This window comes from Fukomys damarensis, unplaced genomic scaffold (assembly GCF_012274545.1).
Source record: "Fukomys damarensis isolate Sample0158 unplaced genomic scaffold, DMR_v1.0_HiC HiC_scaffold_20, whole genome shotgun sequence".
Taxonomy (NCBI): domain Eukaryota; kingdom Metazoa; phylum Chordata; class Mammalia; order Rodentia; family Bathyergidae; genus Fukomys; species Fukomys damarensis.
This window is the reverse complement of record NW_022900932.1, coordinates 9127143-9143417: the sequence shown is the minus strand read 5'-3', so window position 1 is coordinate 9143417 and position 16275 is coordinate 9127143. Positions and strand designations below refer to the sequence as shown.

Genomic DNA, 16275 nt, shown 5'->3' with positions numbered 1-16275 from the left:
TTTTTTTTTTTTGAGACAGGGTCTCACTATGTAGTTGAGACTGACCTAGAACTCACTATGTAGCCCAGGCTGGTCTAGAACTCACATCAGTCCTCCTGCCTCAGCCTCCCGAGTGCTGGGATTACAGGCATGTGCCACCACGCCCGGCTTAGTTCTTCCAATTTTTAGGATTTTCAGTGTTTATGACAGATGGAGGTACTGCACGGGGTCTGTGATGACACCTGCTGGTGATTCACAGCAGTCACTCATTGACCATGACCTTTGGCAAGTAGCTATTTTCCCTCAGAGAATCAGCTATCAGCTTGCTGCTGGGCTCTTGGCACAATACGATTGTGGAATTCAAGTTGTTCATCGTGAGCTGGCTTTTATCTGGTCTTCCTACGGTAGGTCTGACACTAGCATGAATCAAGTAGAAATTCTTTACCCAAAATGTGGCTGAAGCAGACCCCAAGGACCCAGGTGGCTCCCAGGACTACACTCCCACTTTGGCTGTGATGCTGCTTCTACCACCACTACGACCCTGGTACCACTTGACTGTCTTTACATGGTGTTAAAAAGAAATAGGCTCTTGTGATATTACAGCCCTGAATCAAGGGTGACACTGGAGGGCTCTGGGAGTGGCAAGACTTCAAGAAATACAACTGTCTAGTTTTCCCAGGAAGGAGAAAAAGCTTCAGGCAAGAATTTGCACTGATTCTTGAACAGAGTTAAACAGTCTCTCTAGATGATTATGGAATTAGAAATAGTATTGAAAGAAAGTTTGGACAAAGGTCATCTGGATGTACCTCTCAGTGGATCCCAAATGTGACCATATCTGCCATGACTCAGTTACGGACTACAGATACCTCTTCACATGGTTGAAGAGAAAAGGTGTTAATCACCAGGGACTAGGTAAGGTGTACAGTATATGGGAGGGTGAGAGGAACAAGGCCTGGGTGGAGCTTTCAGGAGGTTTTCCTGCACCTGGAATCTCATGGGTGGTTGGAGAAGCTACAGCTGTCATTGCAGGAAACCAGCAAATCAGCAAAGTGGTAACCATAGAACCACACTTCCTCTGCCATGGCCCACAGCAGCCAGTGGGTTCTCCACACCCTGTTTCTTTCTCTACTAGTTCATTTATTTTCGCATTCAAGTCTTATGTAAGTGCCCAATTGACAAAATCTCCACCACATCTAGAACCCTGTCTGTGAAGGACCTGAGATATATAGCTTTGAGCTCTCAAGACTCTTAAGTCTAGAAAGACACACAAGGAAAAGTTGTGTTGAGTAACCTAGTCTACTATGCGACTCTTTCTGCCCTGAGTAAAAGACACTCGCGACATCCAAGTAGATTGCACAGCCTGCTCTGGGGTAGTGTCAGTCCTCCACACTCACTAGAGCTTGTTCTACCAGCTCATTCACAAGGTGACCAAGAGGCCACTGGTGAGGCAAAGCAAGCACTGGACCATGTGGACTTTCTCATACAAAGAGTGGCCTGGCCGCTGCCAATGTGAACCCCTTGTTGAAGATGAAAGTTATTCTAGAGTTTTGTCTGTTTTCCTTTGATACCATATTTTTACCACCACTGCCATCTACACTTACTGGATTCTTTGAAAGGCAGATCAGATGACAACTGCAGGACAGCACATCTGACCAAAGTCACTTTTACAGTGAAGGAAGTGAGGTAGTTGGGGCACACAATCCACCCCTGGTGAGATTCTTAGTTTTACTATGGATCCCAACAAGTCTAGGGATGACATGTATAAGTGACATGGTGCTGCTTAAAATGACACTCGTGTCTGGAACAAATCACCACAAATTCAGTGGCTAAAAATAGCACATTCATTATCTACCCATTCTGGAAGTTAGAAGATGGAAATGGGTCTCACTAGGGTAGAATCAAGGAAGGGATCGTCAGGGCTGTTACTTTTGTGGTCTCTAGGGACAAGAGTGTCCCCTTTGCCTTCTCCAACTTCTAGAGATAGCCCCCATTTCTTGGTTCCTGGCCCTTTACCATTTTCAAAGCCATCAGTTGCTGGCTGACTATCTCTCATGCTGCATTACCGTGGCACTGGTTCTGCAGCCTTCCTCTCTCTTTGATAAAATAACCACTGGAGTCCACCTGGGTCATATGGGGTAATCTTTCCATCAGCTGATCAGCAACCTTAACTTTATATCCAACCTCAGCTTCCTGTTACTATGTTGTACGGGCTGGATCCTGAAAAGTGTGTAGTGTCCTATAGGTAGAGATAATATTGCTTACACCACCAGTCAGAACTCCCATCTAGACCCCTTAAAATGTCTAGACAGAGTCCTCATGGGTATCCTACTCAGACTGCCTCCCAGCTAGCAGCAACTTTATTTCCTTACCTTTATATCTTTTGCTTTCTTGCCTTTATATCTTTTAAACCAATCTACTTGCACCCTACCTCCTCCAGCCACAGTTTCATTGTTTGTCACCATGGGACACGACCTTGGCATTCCAGTAACAACATATTTTGTCAAACATTGTTCTGTGTGTTTCTGTGAAGATGTTTTTATTTTTGTATGAGATTAAGATTTAAATTGGCGGACTTGAATAAAGCAGATTACCCACCACAAAGTGTGTGGGCTTCATTAGTTAAAAGCCTTAATAGAATAAAAATTTACCTCCCTAAAGGTAGAAAGGAATATTGCCTTTGGACTGGAAGTGTGACTCCTTCCTGGATCTACAGCCTGGTGTGGCCTACCCTGCAGACTTGGGGAAAACCTCAGCTGTGTATTGGGAGCTGAAGGGAAGTCATAGATGTTCCTGTAACAAATTACAGAGTTACAGGGGCTTGAGGGAGGAATGGAATAAAATAAAATAAAATATATTAACTAACAAAAAAAACCAAAAACAAATTACAGGGTTACCTACAAGCTGCAGGAGAAGAGCTATCCAGGAGGGCAGTTAGGCCTCCTTTTCTCATCCCAGCTCAACACACTGTACAATCTGCTTGTAAGATGAGTCACTAGCTTTACCAATGGCTAGAAGCCTCGATTCTTTGCTGCCTGTGACTAGACGGCCTTAGTTTCCCATTATGTGGGTGAGTTACTCAGTGAGGCTGCTATATTGTCCCCAATGCAAATGGTCTAAGAGAGCAAGAGAAAAAGCATGCTCAGAATGGGAAGCAATTGGTTTTTATAACCTAATCTCAGAAGTGAAGCCTCTTTATGCCTCCCATATTCTATTGGCCACACAGAGCAAACCATACAATGCAGGAGAGGACAGCACCAGGGTGGAATGCTAGAGGGTGATGACTGGACACATCGTGGAGGCTGATTGTCGTATCTTAGACCATACATTCCTAGCTACCATAAAAGCACTACTATTTACACCTCAAAATCTTAAGATGCAGTTTTGCTTTCTTTCTCTTTAGCCTTTTTATTATGAAAATTACACATATACCTAAATGCATATGAAACATATATGGGCAGCTTACTAAATTATTAAAAACATCCAAGATAAAAAACACTAATACCATAGAAGCTCTCCCAATCTCCTGTCTAATCAATACCTCCCCTTCCTCATGGTGATGACCTTATTGATATTTATTTATTTATTCATACAAGGGCTTGAAGACAGTACCTTGTGCTTGCAAGGTGGGCATAGTGCCATTGAGCTAAGTTCTGGCCCTGATTTTTATGATTTTAAACCTACAGTGGACCCTCAAATTACGACCAATTTAACATATGAACAATTTGGGTTACGACCAGAATTTTAGTTTTAGCTTTTGAACCAAGTCTTGAATTATGAACCAAATGACGGTCTCTTGTACTTCCAGATGGTTTCAGATACAGATTTAATCCTTAAAGACTTCTGGAAGGAACATTACAACATCCTTTCCTGTGTGGAGTTAATTGAAAAATCCTGGGCCAATATCTCTCTAGATCTGCCTGTACAGAGGAGAGAGACTTTGAAGCCTATGCAGAGGAGCCTGAACCTTCAATTGACCAACTTGAATTACAACCAGCCCTTGCAAATGAACTGAGTTTGTAAGTCAAGGGTCCACTCTACTTTTCTTTATTTACTACTCAGGAATGCACTTCTATCTGCTATAGTTTAGTTTGGGCAACTTAAAATTCTTATTGACTGGGCATAGTTGCACATGCCTGTAATCCCAGCACTTGGGAGGCTGAGGTTGGAGGATTGCTGTGAGTTTGAGGCCAGTGTGGGCACATAATGAGTTCAAGTTCAGGCTGAACTATATAGCAAAATCTTTTCTCAAGAAGTCAGCAGCAACAACAACAAACACACAAACAAACACACAAACAAATAAATAAAATGTTGTTGCTGAATTCAAGAGACAGAGGAGGTCATTGGGAAACAGGAGGATTTTATTCTAGGTTTTAGGTGAACACTGGCTCAGTGAACTAGTGTCCAAAGGAAGAGCGTCGAACAAAGCAGTTTTAGCTTTTATATATTTGGTCTGAAGGGGGTGGTCTTTCTAGTTATACAGCAAGCAAGTTTATATGAAACAGGACAAAGGCAGACAGTTTTGTAATTTAGCCTTGAGAGAAAACAGAGCCTTATGAATCAAATGAGAACAGAATGTCATAAACTTTGTTTACAGGATATAGTTATCAATTTTATCTCTACCAGAACAAAGAGTTACAGCTACAGGGCAGGAAGGGGGTAACCCAAGTGTGGGGGAGACTATCCAAGACTGGAAAGAACTTGTTTTTCTTTAAATCCTGCTTCATTATCCTCCTTAATGCTTTCTATAACAAGTTTTAATAGAGAGCATTATCATCATCATTATTAATTATTTTTTTGGTCACAAAGGTGTGGCTCTCTACTGAGCAGAGGTTTGTTCTTGGTTACAGCCATTGGTAGGTTGGTGGTGTGTCGGTTTATCAGAGTCTCTATGGCTGATTGAGTGTTTTTTTTTTTTTTTTTTGGTTTTTTGAGACAGGGTCTCACTATGTATTTGAGACTGACCTGGAATTCACTATGTAGCCCAGGCTGGTCTCGAACTCACAGCGATCCTCCTGCCTCAGCCTCCCGAGTGCTGGGATTACAGGCATGCGCCACCACACCCGGCCGATTGAGTGTTTTTGACTGAATGGTTTTGTTAAGAGGCAAGGGGGAATTATAACAAAGAAGATAAAAAAACTTATGATGTTGTCATTGTGATTCTATGTTGATCCTCAAGCTTTAGCAGTGCATAGACTGATCAGCTTCCAGGGCAACTAGAGCAGCCCTGTCATTTCTAGTGTGGCCTGATCTTGTTGCAGAATCAGCTAGTTCCAGTGGTCTGGAGCCTGGTCTACTTGTTTTGAGCTGTTGGCTTTAGCCAACTGTGATAGATCTAAGACACATGCCTGAAATTTTAACAGCAGTGGAGGTGGGCAGGATTACAGTATGAGGCCCATAATATATGGGCCTGAGAGTTTTGGATTTTATGTCTTGACACAAACAAAGTCTTTGAGCTTGAAGAGGTGTACTGGGTCTGTCAGGCTTACAGGAATTTTACCTTGTACCTACCTATAGATATCTTTTATGGCTATTCCCAAAGCTTACACCTGTTTCCTCAGGGATAGTTTTTTAGTTTATAAAGATTATCCTTGATTTGGCTTATGATTGGGGGAGGCTGGCTGAACAAAATCTGAAAGGAGAACACCCAGTTTGGTGGGGATGCATTTGATTCAGAGGAGGACCATGAGCAAGACTTGATCCTATCTCAAGTAAGTTTCTTGACAATATTTTTTCAGCAGTTGTTTGATTGTCCAGTTCATGTGTTCTATCTTTCCTCAGTTCAGTGGCCAGTAAACCATGTGAAGCTTCCATTCTGTCTTCAACATCTGTATAAGCTGGACTATCTTGGTGATGAATGCTAGTCTATTGTCTGATCCTAACATCAGGAGTAGTCCAAATCTTGGGATGATGTCTCTCAATAGCACTTTGGTTATCTCTTGTGCCTTTTCTGTTTGAGTAGGGAAGGTCTTAACCTATCCTGAGAACATACAGACAAGTACCAACATACATCAATAGTCATTGGCTTGAAGGAATTTAGTAAAGTCTATAAGCAAGTTTTTACATGGGACAGCTCCTGTTTCCTGTACTTGGGGGCCAGGTGGGCCCTTGCCTTGGTTGTTTAGAAACAGGTTAAATATTGCTCGCAAACAGCCCAAGCAATGACAGTGAGCTGTGGCACATAGAAATGTTGATGTAGGAAAGTTTCTAATGCTGTCTTTTCCATGTGAAACTGCTGATGTAATTGTTTTATGAACCTGGGGCCCAGGTTCAGGGATGGCTAGCCTCCCATCAGCGAACTTCCATCACCCCCCACCCCTTTACATACTTTCCAACTTTTCAGATAAACCAGGCTTTCTCATTTGGAGAATACTTTGGTATTTCTGGGAAAGGAAGCTCTGGGATGAAGGGCATGGCTAGGGTCCCTCTCTTGGGTTGGGGGTTTGTCATAGAAGACTGTTTTGCTTCTCTGTCTGTACTTTGGTTCTTTCTGGCTTTTAATGTTTTAGTCTGTTGGTGCCCCCTACAGTGTATAGCAGCCATTTGTTTTTCTGGGCCCAAACTGCATTTAGCAGCTATAAAATTTCTTCTTTGTATTTTTTCTCCCTCTAACAATCAAGAGTCCTCTTTTCTTATATATGACTCCATGTACGTGTAATGTTGCAAAGGCATACTTGTAATCACTATAGATGTCAGCTTTTTTGTCCTTTGCTACCAAAAGAGCCCCTATCAAGACTACTAGCTCTTTCTTCTGGGGTGAGGTTCTGGCAGGCAAAGGCTGGGCTTCTACAACAGGATTCAATGTCACCATTACATATCCTGCCTGTTGGACTTCTTCCAACACAAAACTATTTTCATTTGTGAAATATTTAATGTCTGGGTCTCTAAGAGGTTAAATTGTGAGATTCCCCTGGCTGGAGAATATTTCATCAATGATTTCCACACAATCATGAAGGGGGCTCCTGGTTTGATTATAAACAAGGTAGCTGGAATAAGTATGTTTACTGTCTCTAGAGTTATGCAGGGATTTTTACATAGGAGTTCTTGATATTGGGTCATTCTTGGGTTTAATAACCAATGGTGCCATGTCTTCTCTGGTCTATCTAGATTATGGCTTGAGTGTGGTACTTGAATGGTCAGTTGTTGTCCCAAAGTTAGTTTGTCAGCTTCCTGTGGAAGCAGGGCAGTGACAGAAAGTGCTCTGAAGTATAGAGACTATCCTAGTGTCACAGAATCTAAGTCCACACTTTGACCAGTATGCCACTGGGCAATGTCAGGATCCCAAGACTTGAGTTAAGACTTATGGTCATTCCCTTCCTTTTACAGACATAAAGGAATAAAAGATTGGCTAGATCCATCAGTATTAATGCTGGGGACTTTTCTGATCTGTTTAAATTCTCTCTTCTGGTCAGTTTTCTAGAGGAGGGGCTCTTTTCCCCCTTTGTGGGTTTATAAAAGGGTTTAGCCATAAGTGAGAAACTTGGGGTCCAGGTATGGCAAAATCCTACTGGCCCCAGAAACTCTCTTATTTCGGTGCCAGATGGTGGTTGGGGTTGGGAAGGCACAGACAGCCTGTTTTAGCTGTATGCCTAATTAGTGTTGCCCCGTGTTGCTATGAAGCCTAGATATTTGACTTCTTGTCAATAAATTTGTGTCCTTTTGGGGATACTTTATATTTAGTCCTCTAAAACAAATGAAGGAGGTCTTTAATTTCTTGATAGTAGTTCTCTTGGGTTGGGGATGTCAAAAGAAGATCGTCTACATATTGCAGCAGGGTACAATTGTCCCCTAGTATGATGAAAGGTTTGAAGTTGTTAGCCAGTGCCTCTCTAACGACTGTAGGAGAGTTTTTGAACCCTTGGGAAAGCCTAGTGCAGCTTAGCTGTTTTTTTGTGCCTGTGAAACTCCTGTTGAAATGCAAAGATGGGGCCAGGGATTTAGCTCAGAGGAACTGTGCCTACCTTGCAAGCACAAGGCCCTGAGTTTAATCCCTAGGACAAGGGGTGGGGTGGCTGAATGATTGGTGAAAAAGGCATCTTTTAAATCTAAGCAAGTAAATCGGGCAGCATTTGCTGGAGTGAGTTCCACCAATTTGTCAAGATTTTGTTTTTAAAGTGCCTTTAAATGTCTTTGAATGTCTTGTATGGCTTACCAGGGGAGAGAATCTTGGTGGACATGAACCAGAATTGTCCCTGGTTTTAGTTTTACAGTCACTGGTGTTTGGTTTATAGCCAGCCCAGATGGATTATTTTTAGCCCATATCCTGAGAATCTTGTGTATTAGCCCATATAGTTTATTTGTTTTTGGTGGTGGTGGTGGCTTGTTTCAATTTCTTAGCCTGTGGGATATCAAGGGCTAATGTCATAGCGTTTGGTGGAGCCAAGACTAAAGTCATATCTCCCTGCAGCTCAAAGATAGTTTGAGCCTGTAGCTTTTAGAGTAAGTTTCTCTCTAACAAGGAAACTAGGTAGTTTTTCAGATACAGGAACTCAGGTTGGACTTTTTGTTCCCCTATAGCATATCTTTTATAGCATGGTGGTGCACACCTCTAATCCCAGCACTTGGGAGGCTGAGTCAGGAGGATCACTGCAAGCTCGAGATCAGCCTGGGCTACACAGTGAGCAGGGCAGTCTGAACTACACAGTGAGACCCTGTCAAAAAACAAAAACAAAACAACAGCAGCAACAACAAAAACGTATCTTTTAGGCTGACAAAACGGTCTTTTTTTTCTGGAACCCCATGGTTCTTACAATTATCACATTTTTAAAATAATGACCCAATAAGTTGTGTCATCATTGAGTGCTCAGCTCTGTTGTCTACCATAAAGTTCTTCAATTGGCCTCTTATCCTCATCGTGACTGTGAGCTCCTGGGGCCCTACGGGGATGGAGCCTGGGATGGCCTATTCCTTGTAACCTTCAGTTCTTGCCAGTCCAATGAGGTTACCATCTGTTTTCTTCTGGGGATAATAACTTTTCGCAGGCAGCTTTCTAGTTTTGGAACTTTTATCATCTCTGTCATCATTTTCTGGACATTCACTTTTCCAATATCCATACTTTTTATATCATGCACATTGATCCTAATCCAGCTTTGGTTGACTGGCAGGTCCTGGCTCAGTTTGGCTCCTATTTTTGCCCATGTCCATATTCTTGAGCTTCTGGTTGACCTCTTGTGTTGCTGTCTTTTTGTTGTTGTTGCTAAGCCTCCCAGTAGAGCTGATTTTTCTTTCTCTTTTGCCTTAGGTTCGGCGTGAGCTACGAGCATATATCTAACCATGAATCAATGTAGGGAAATTGATCTGGGTGACCTGGTTATTCTCCATCTCTAGTTAACACCCTATGTGCATGAACAATTGTCTCCCTGTCAATCATCCCCTTGGCCAGCCACCCAACATCAAAGGAGGGCCAATCTATTTTATAAAGAGTTTTCAACCTCCAGGGGGCCAACTTTATTCTATAATTCCCTGTATAGCCTCTTTTAAAGTTTTAAACATATATTCTAATAGGATGGGTTTTAACACTTTTCTTTTCATATCTGCTCTGCTACAATGCAAATCACTCTCTCCAGCACTTTTGCTTCAGGCTGAATAGATTGTTCCTTTTGTGGTAGTTTTTAGAAGGGACAACCTGAGCTCTGGCAAACCAACAAGCAAACATACATATTTTCTTGATAAACCGCTTCCATAAGCTTTTCCTTGCCATATGTAAACTTTTCAGTCTTGACATTGTCTCTCTTTTTATCTTTTTTAACAGGGCGAAACTTTTATCATACAAAATCCTCATATATCAAAAGTCTATCTCTTATAGCCTTCTTAATTTTTTTCTATCTCACTTACTGCAAATCTATAACAAACTTGGTTTGCAGCTGCTTGGATTTTAAAATATCCTTTATTCCTTTTTTTGTTTGTTTGTTCTCAGATTGTTACATTTTAAATTTGACTGGCTGCCAACAGACCTCTAATTAACCTTGAATCTGTGTTCTTATCTCAAACCAACAGAGCAAAGAGCAAATTAACCCTGTAATTAGAATTCAAGAATTTGCAAAACAAGAAAAGTTTTAAGTACACCAGTTAAACAAAAACATCAACTCAAATTGAAAACCAAAAGTACACTTATCAATTAGCTAAAATTTGTAATTTTATTTCTCCTCTAAAACCTCCTTAAGCCAAGGAGGACTCAGTTGTAGTTCCTCAACTTTAGCCATTCAGTGCCAGGATGGAGTTGTTCTGGCTTTTAGACTCCTCCAAGCAGAGCCAGGCTAGTGACACCAAGCAAGAAATCACTAGCCTTGGAGCTCCCAGAGCAGGGAGCACCCCTCTCACTGTCTCATTTTGTGCACTGTGATATTTTCCTAAATTTTTAATTCCATGTATTCACATTCACTCATATGTTTCTCTATTTCCGTTTTTTTTCAACCTAGGTGTGTGCTTTATTTGACTCCCTGAGTCTGATTGCTTGACACACCCCCTTTGTGAGAAACTCACTGCTCGCCACACCCACATTGTACTTGGGGTTGTGGGATTCATCTGACTCCCACTGAATCATGTTACTCAGTACACCCTGGAGGAGTCTCCCCTTCTGTCCTAATGGGATGGGCCCCCCTGTGAGGCCCCAAAATCTTACTGTGGTCCTGTAGCATGCTGTTGTTCCAGGATCATCCTGAATCCCCACAGGTTCCTTTTGTGCTGACAGAGGAGAGGTCTCCAGGCTACAGAAAGGCTGATTCCCTCTTTGAGCTGCAGTCTTACCTGGTGGCACCAGAGGCCTCAGGGCTTCTGCAGGTCTGGCCCCTCTCAGGCCTGCAGGAGAAGGAGATAGAAACTCCTGTCATCTCCAGTCCCTTTGTAGTCAGTCGCCAGAAATGTTGCAGAATTCAAGAGACAAAAGAGTCCATTGCAAAACACGAGGATTTTATTCTAGGTTTTAGGTGAACACTCGCTCAATGGACTAGTGTCCAAAGAAGGAACACTGAACAAAGAATACATTTATACATTTGGTTGAAGGGGAGTGGTCTTTCTAGGGTCACAGCAAGCAAGTTTGTATGAAACAGGACAAGGGCAGACAGTTTTGTAATTTAGCCTTGACAGAAGACAGAGCCTTATGAATCATGTGAGGACCGAGTGTCATAAACTTTGTTTAGAGGATGTAATTGTCAATTTTATCTGTATCTTAACAAAGAGTTACAGTTACGGGGCAGGTAGAGTGATCTGAAGGTGGGAGAGAACTGCCCAAGGTTAGGAAGAACTTGGTTTTTTTTTAAGTCCTGCTTCAGTATAAGTGGAGTCATGCAGATGTTTTGTGTCTATTTTCCTTCATTAAAATTATGGGGCTGGCCCATTTGCCCATCCATTGGAAACTGCATAAAGAAGATGTGGTTTTTCTATAAAATGGAATATTACTCAGCCATAAAGAACAAGAAAATAGATTCATTCATAGGAAAATGGATACATATTGAAGATATACTCCTAAATGAAATAAATAAGGCACACATGTGTAAATACTGAATAGTCTCTCTGGTGTGAATAATCTGCAATAATACAGAAGATCCTAATAAGATAACTGACATTTAGAAATGGGAAGAAAGGATCTAAAGGTATAGGGAAGGTGGGATGGGTAGGGGAAGGGTAATAAGGGAAAAGAAAAAAATGTGAGATAATGAAAAGATGGAAATAAAGTGTTTGTAGATAGGGAGGGGAGGAGGGGTGAAGGGAGGACAGGGACAAGAGGAAAAAATGAGAACTAAGACATGTCATGTAGAGGTACAAATTCCCAACAATGAATGTAACTGTACTGTATCCCTAAAATGTACCAATAAACTCAATTAAAGCTGAATAAAAAAAAATTATGGGGCTGGGGATTTAGCTCAGCAGTCTGCCACCTGACTTGCTAAGCGCAAGGACCTGAGTTTGATCCCTGGTACCAAAAAAGAGACAATTATAAAATTATTGTGGTTTTTTTTTTTTTTTGAGACAGGGTCTCATTATGTAGTTCAGACTGGCCTTGAACTCACTATGAAGCCCAGGCTGGCCTCGAACTCATGGTAATCCTCCTGCCTCAGCCTCCCAAATGCTGGAATTACAGGTGTGTGCCACCACACCCAGCTTCATTGTGGTTTTAATTTGCATTTTCATGATTACCCACAAAGTGTATGTTTACTAAACATTTGAATTTTGTTTTTTGAGTACAAACAGATATTTTGTCCTTATTTTTATTGACATTATCTGTCATTTTTGCTCTATAGCTATTGTTCAGAATTATGACATAAGCACTTTTTGTGTGCTGCATATATCTATCTTTTCCCACTCTTTGATAAACGGAACTTATTCTTTTTTTTTTTTGGGGGGGGTACCGGGAATTGAACTCAGGTCTCTTTGTGCTTGCAAGGCAGGCCACCAAACACTGAGCTAAATCCCCGGCCTAAACTTATTCATTTTAATGTAGTCAAATATATCAAGCTTGAGTTCCTCAGAAACCAGAGTTTGATTTTAGTATTAGAAAGTCCAAGGAGCAGGACTGAGGTGCATCTAGCAGGGAAAGAAAGACCTGATGTGAAGGTTTATCAAGGACCTGGACACCACTTGATTAAACTGCAGCTCCAAGGGAGGGCACCGACCTTAATAAATAAAATTGCATCTCAAGACCCTTCTAGGTTAAAGAAGCCAGGCCATGGTGATGCATGCCTGTAGTCCCAGACACTCAGGAGTCTGAAGTACGAAAATTGCAAGTTCAAGACCAGGCTATGAACAGAAGAAGACTCCATTACAAAAACAACAAACAAACAAACAAAAAGTGATATAGGATAAGGGAAGAAGATAGCTCATTTGTTCTTGTTTCTTACTGATCAAAATTCCATCCCATAGGACATTATTTCCCTCACACCTGCAGGTTATGCAGTGAGTTTATAAAAAGACAAAAAAAAATTTTTTTTCTGTACCAAGGATCAAACGGGGATCTTGCATTTGCAAGGCAGGGGGCGGCACTGAGCTAAATCCCAGGCCCACAAAACTATTTTTTTGGTACCAGGGATCAAACTCAGGTCCTTGCTTTTGTGAGGCAAATGGAAGAACCACTGAGCTAAATCCCTGGCCCCTGACAAAACTATTTTTAATGGGAGTGATGGATTAAATCCACTATATGAAAACTGTATATTCTAAATGATTGCTCCTGGTATATAGAAGCACTGATACTATTAGGGCACAGCTATTTGCGTCATAAAGCAGGGAATGTTTAGCCTCAGTTCTCATCTAAGGACTGTCAACATTTTTATCTGTCCATGCACTTGGCACATAGCTTCTCAGAATGCTGTAGTCCCAAGCAGGTCGGCAACTATTTTTGCTCATCTTGCATGTAAGGGCTGGGGTGCCCTGGATTGCAAGCTGAAAAATGGCCCAAGTCCTCCTCTTCCTGGAAGACACTTACAGCTCCATTACTTCACAACAGCCAAACCTCTGGCTCCTCCCCTTGCTTCTAGATTCACTTCAAAGCCCAGAAGATAGGCAATTTCAGCATATTCAATGGAGTGTGTTAGTTTGCTCAGGCTGCTATAACAAAATGCCATAGACTGGGTGGCTTAAATAGCAGACATGTATTTCTCATAGTTCTAGAGGCCAAGAAGGCCAAGGTCAAGGTGCCAGCCAATTCGGTTCCTGGTAAGTGCTCTCTTCCAGGCCTGAACATGGCTACCTTCTCTATGTACCCTCCCAAGGCCAAGAAAGAGTACTCTGTATCTCTTCCTAATCCCCCCTCATTGACCCTAAATATCTCTCAAAAGATCTACCTCCAAACCATCATGCTGGGCTGGTTTCAACATACGAATTCTGCAGGGCTGGGTGATGACAAATAATTCAGTCTACAACATAAAGCTATGGTCCTTCCTTGTCTTTAGGTTTAGTTTGCCATTGCTATATGTCTACAAGGTGTGTGTGATAGCCTTAAACTAAGTCACCATTTTTAGCCTCTATTGTTTCTATCATGGTGTATGTGGGGGAGGGGGACATGATAGGTTTTTCTTTTTGCCTAAAGGCAAGTGAGACAGACAAAACCCTTCCCTAGAAACTCTCAGAACATTTGACTTGTGTTTCCTGGGGTTTGGAGGTCCATAAGGGATGATGTCTTAACTCTTACTTAGGGAAAGTTCAAAAGCAAGATGTTGGCTGAGTAACTGTGTTGGGACGGCATGGGAGCCAGATGCACTGCCCTCACCACCAGAGCAAAGATGCAGGTGCAATCCTGTGAGCCAAGTGTGCCTAGAAGGTAACCAGCTGGGAGCGATTTAAATTGGCTCCTTCTCACAAAGGATGTCTAGAGAGGAAAGAGAATGAAGGAGTGAGCTTTACATGGAGAGAGCCTCCAGAAGGCTAAGGGCCTGGGAAGAGTCCTAAAGTGCACAGGGTGATACAACAAAGAAGAACCAACATCTGTGAGTCATCCATGTACAAAGGGAACCAATTTTGGAAGAAAACAGCACCCTGAACTGGCCAGGAAAGTCTGCGCTCTTTCCTTCTACCCGCCGTCTTCCTGCACATTAGGGACTGGGTAGGAACAGCAGCCAGATAATCCAGAGAGGAAGACTGGACTCTGAGGAGTAAGGGCAGCAATGTGGAGAAGCCCAGCACACCTCCTTTCCTCCCATCACAACAAGCTCCAAATCTGAAGCAAGCAGGAGGGAAGAACTTGTAGCTTAAAGGAAGCTTGAAGGTTTTTTTGTTTTGTTTTTTTTGAGACAGGGTCTCACTGTTTAGTTGAGACTGACCTGGAACTCACTATATAGCCCAGGCTGGTCTCGAACTCACAGCAATCGTCCTGCCTCAGCCTCCTGAGTGCTGGGATTACAGGCGTGCACCACCACGCCTGTCTCTAGGAAGCCTGAAGTTTTCATTGTTATCCTGGACTTAACATTTTCACCACTGCAGTAAGTCTATTTGTTCCTGAGTTCAATTCCCGGTGTGTGTGTGGGGGGAAGACTACTGTATAACTGGAAAATATTCAAAGAGTGAAGGAATCCACAGGAGATTTCATGCAGGACACAAAGCAACGCATAGGGAAGGTGTGAAGAGGGAGCAGAAAAATCTTCTGATTTTGTAATACGAGATCAGCTCCTCTGATAAAAATTCTTCTGCAGTATTAAGAGAAAGATTTAGGAGGAAAAGTTCATACAGAAAACAGTACAATAAATCCTGATTATAATGTGCTGATTCCAAGTATCATATATACAGCGATTCACATTCTCTTTACATGTATGTTGATCCCACCAAAGTGTGGGTAAGCAAAATCCACAACAAGGCTAATAAAAATGTGGCATAAAACTCTGGAAGGTTTTTTCCATTAATACAATTTTTTTTTTTCTGGACATGGTGGTACACACCTGTAATCCCAACACTAGGGAGGCTGAAGTAGGAGGATAGCCACAGGTTTCAGGCTAGCCTGGATGACACAGTGAGTTCAAGGCCAGCCTGAACTAGTGAGACCCTGTCTCAAAAAAACAGAAAAGCACAAAACACGTTTTATATACTTTTATAAGGAGTGAAGCTGAATGTAATAAAAACCCACTAGTAAAATTTTTATACTTTATTTTTACTGAGCTACGACGTATGTCATCAAACACGTGGAACTGGATATATTTTAAATTTAATAATCTAGTTAACAAATAATTTTATAATTACTTTTTTTGTTCTGCTTTTGCTTTGACATCAGAAACTTTCTATTTCATATGCCTAAAATTTTTATCTAGTTGATGAAAAATATTGTTACTGTTTAATCAACTTTTGGGGGGCATGTTTTGCACATAGTGTTGCTGTCATTTTCAACTTTTGATTATAGGATGCAAAGCCCAGAGACTGGTGCACAGAGAAATCCTGATTACATTGAGGGATTGAAAAAGGGGCGTGCGAATGTCATGAGCAGGTGGTGGCAAGGTGCTCAAAATCTCGGGTTACTTCCTCTGAAGCCTGTTTGTGATCGATTCGCACTACTAAACCTGGGGCCCCCACTTCCCATCCTCCATTTAACTCTCTAGAGGTTGCGGGGCCGGAAAGTCACTTGACGGCTGTCACGCGGCCTCCGTGGGCGAGAGGGTTTCTGCAGGCGCCCTCCTCCCACAGCTAAAAGTTTCAGGGGCATTTACCTTCCCACCATTCGAGCCCCAGAGAACAGGTTGGAGGGACGCAGCGACAGCACGTAATCGTGCGTGTACCGAGAATCTAGAGAAGACGCCGAGGCTCTCTGCTCTCCGAGCTCTTCCGCCCCCTCCACCACGCGCGGAGACCCCAGGTGTCACGTGACCACCGGGGCGGGACGTGGGT

At 42.3% G+C, this 16275-nt stretch overlaps 1 long non-coding RNA gene across 1 annotated transcript in view; it reads right to left on the bottom strand.

The window, feature by feature from the left end:
- The window catches only part of LOC104857646, a 19773-nt gene extending 3546 nt beyond the window's left edge, over positions 1–16227 (bottom strand). The window contains exons 1-2 of the long non-coding RNA XR_778905.2: positions 16098–16227; positions 10598–10773 (exon numbers count right to left, since the gene is read on the bottom strand). This is a non-coding gene — a long non-coding RNA (uncharacterized LOC104857646). The remainder of the gene's footprint in view (positions 1–10597; positions 10774–16097) is intronic.
- Between the last annotated feature and the right edge of the window lie 48 nt (positions 16228–16275).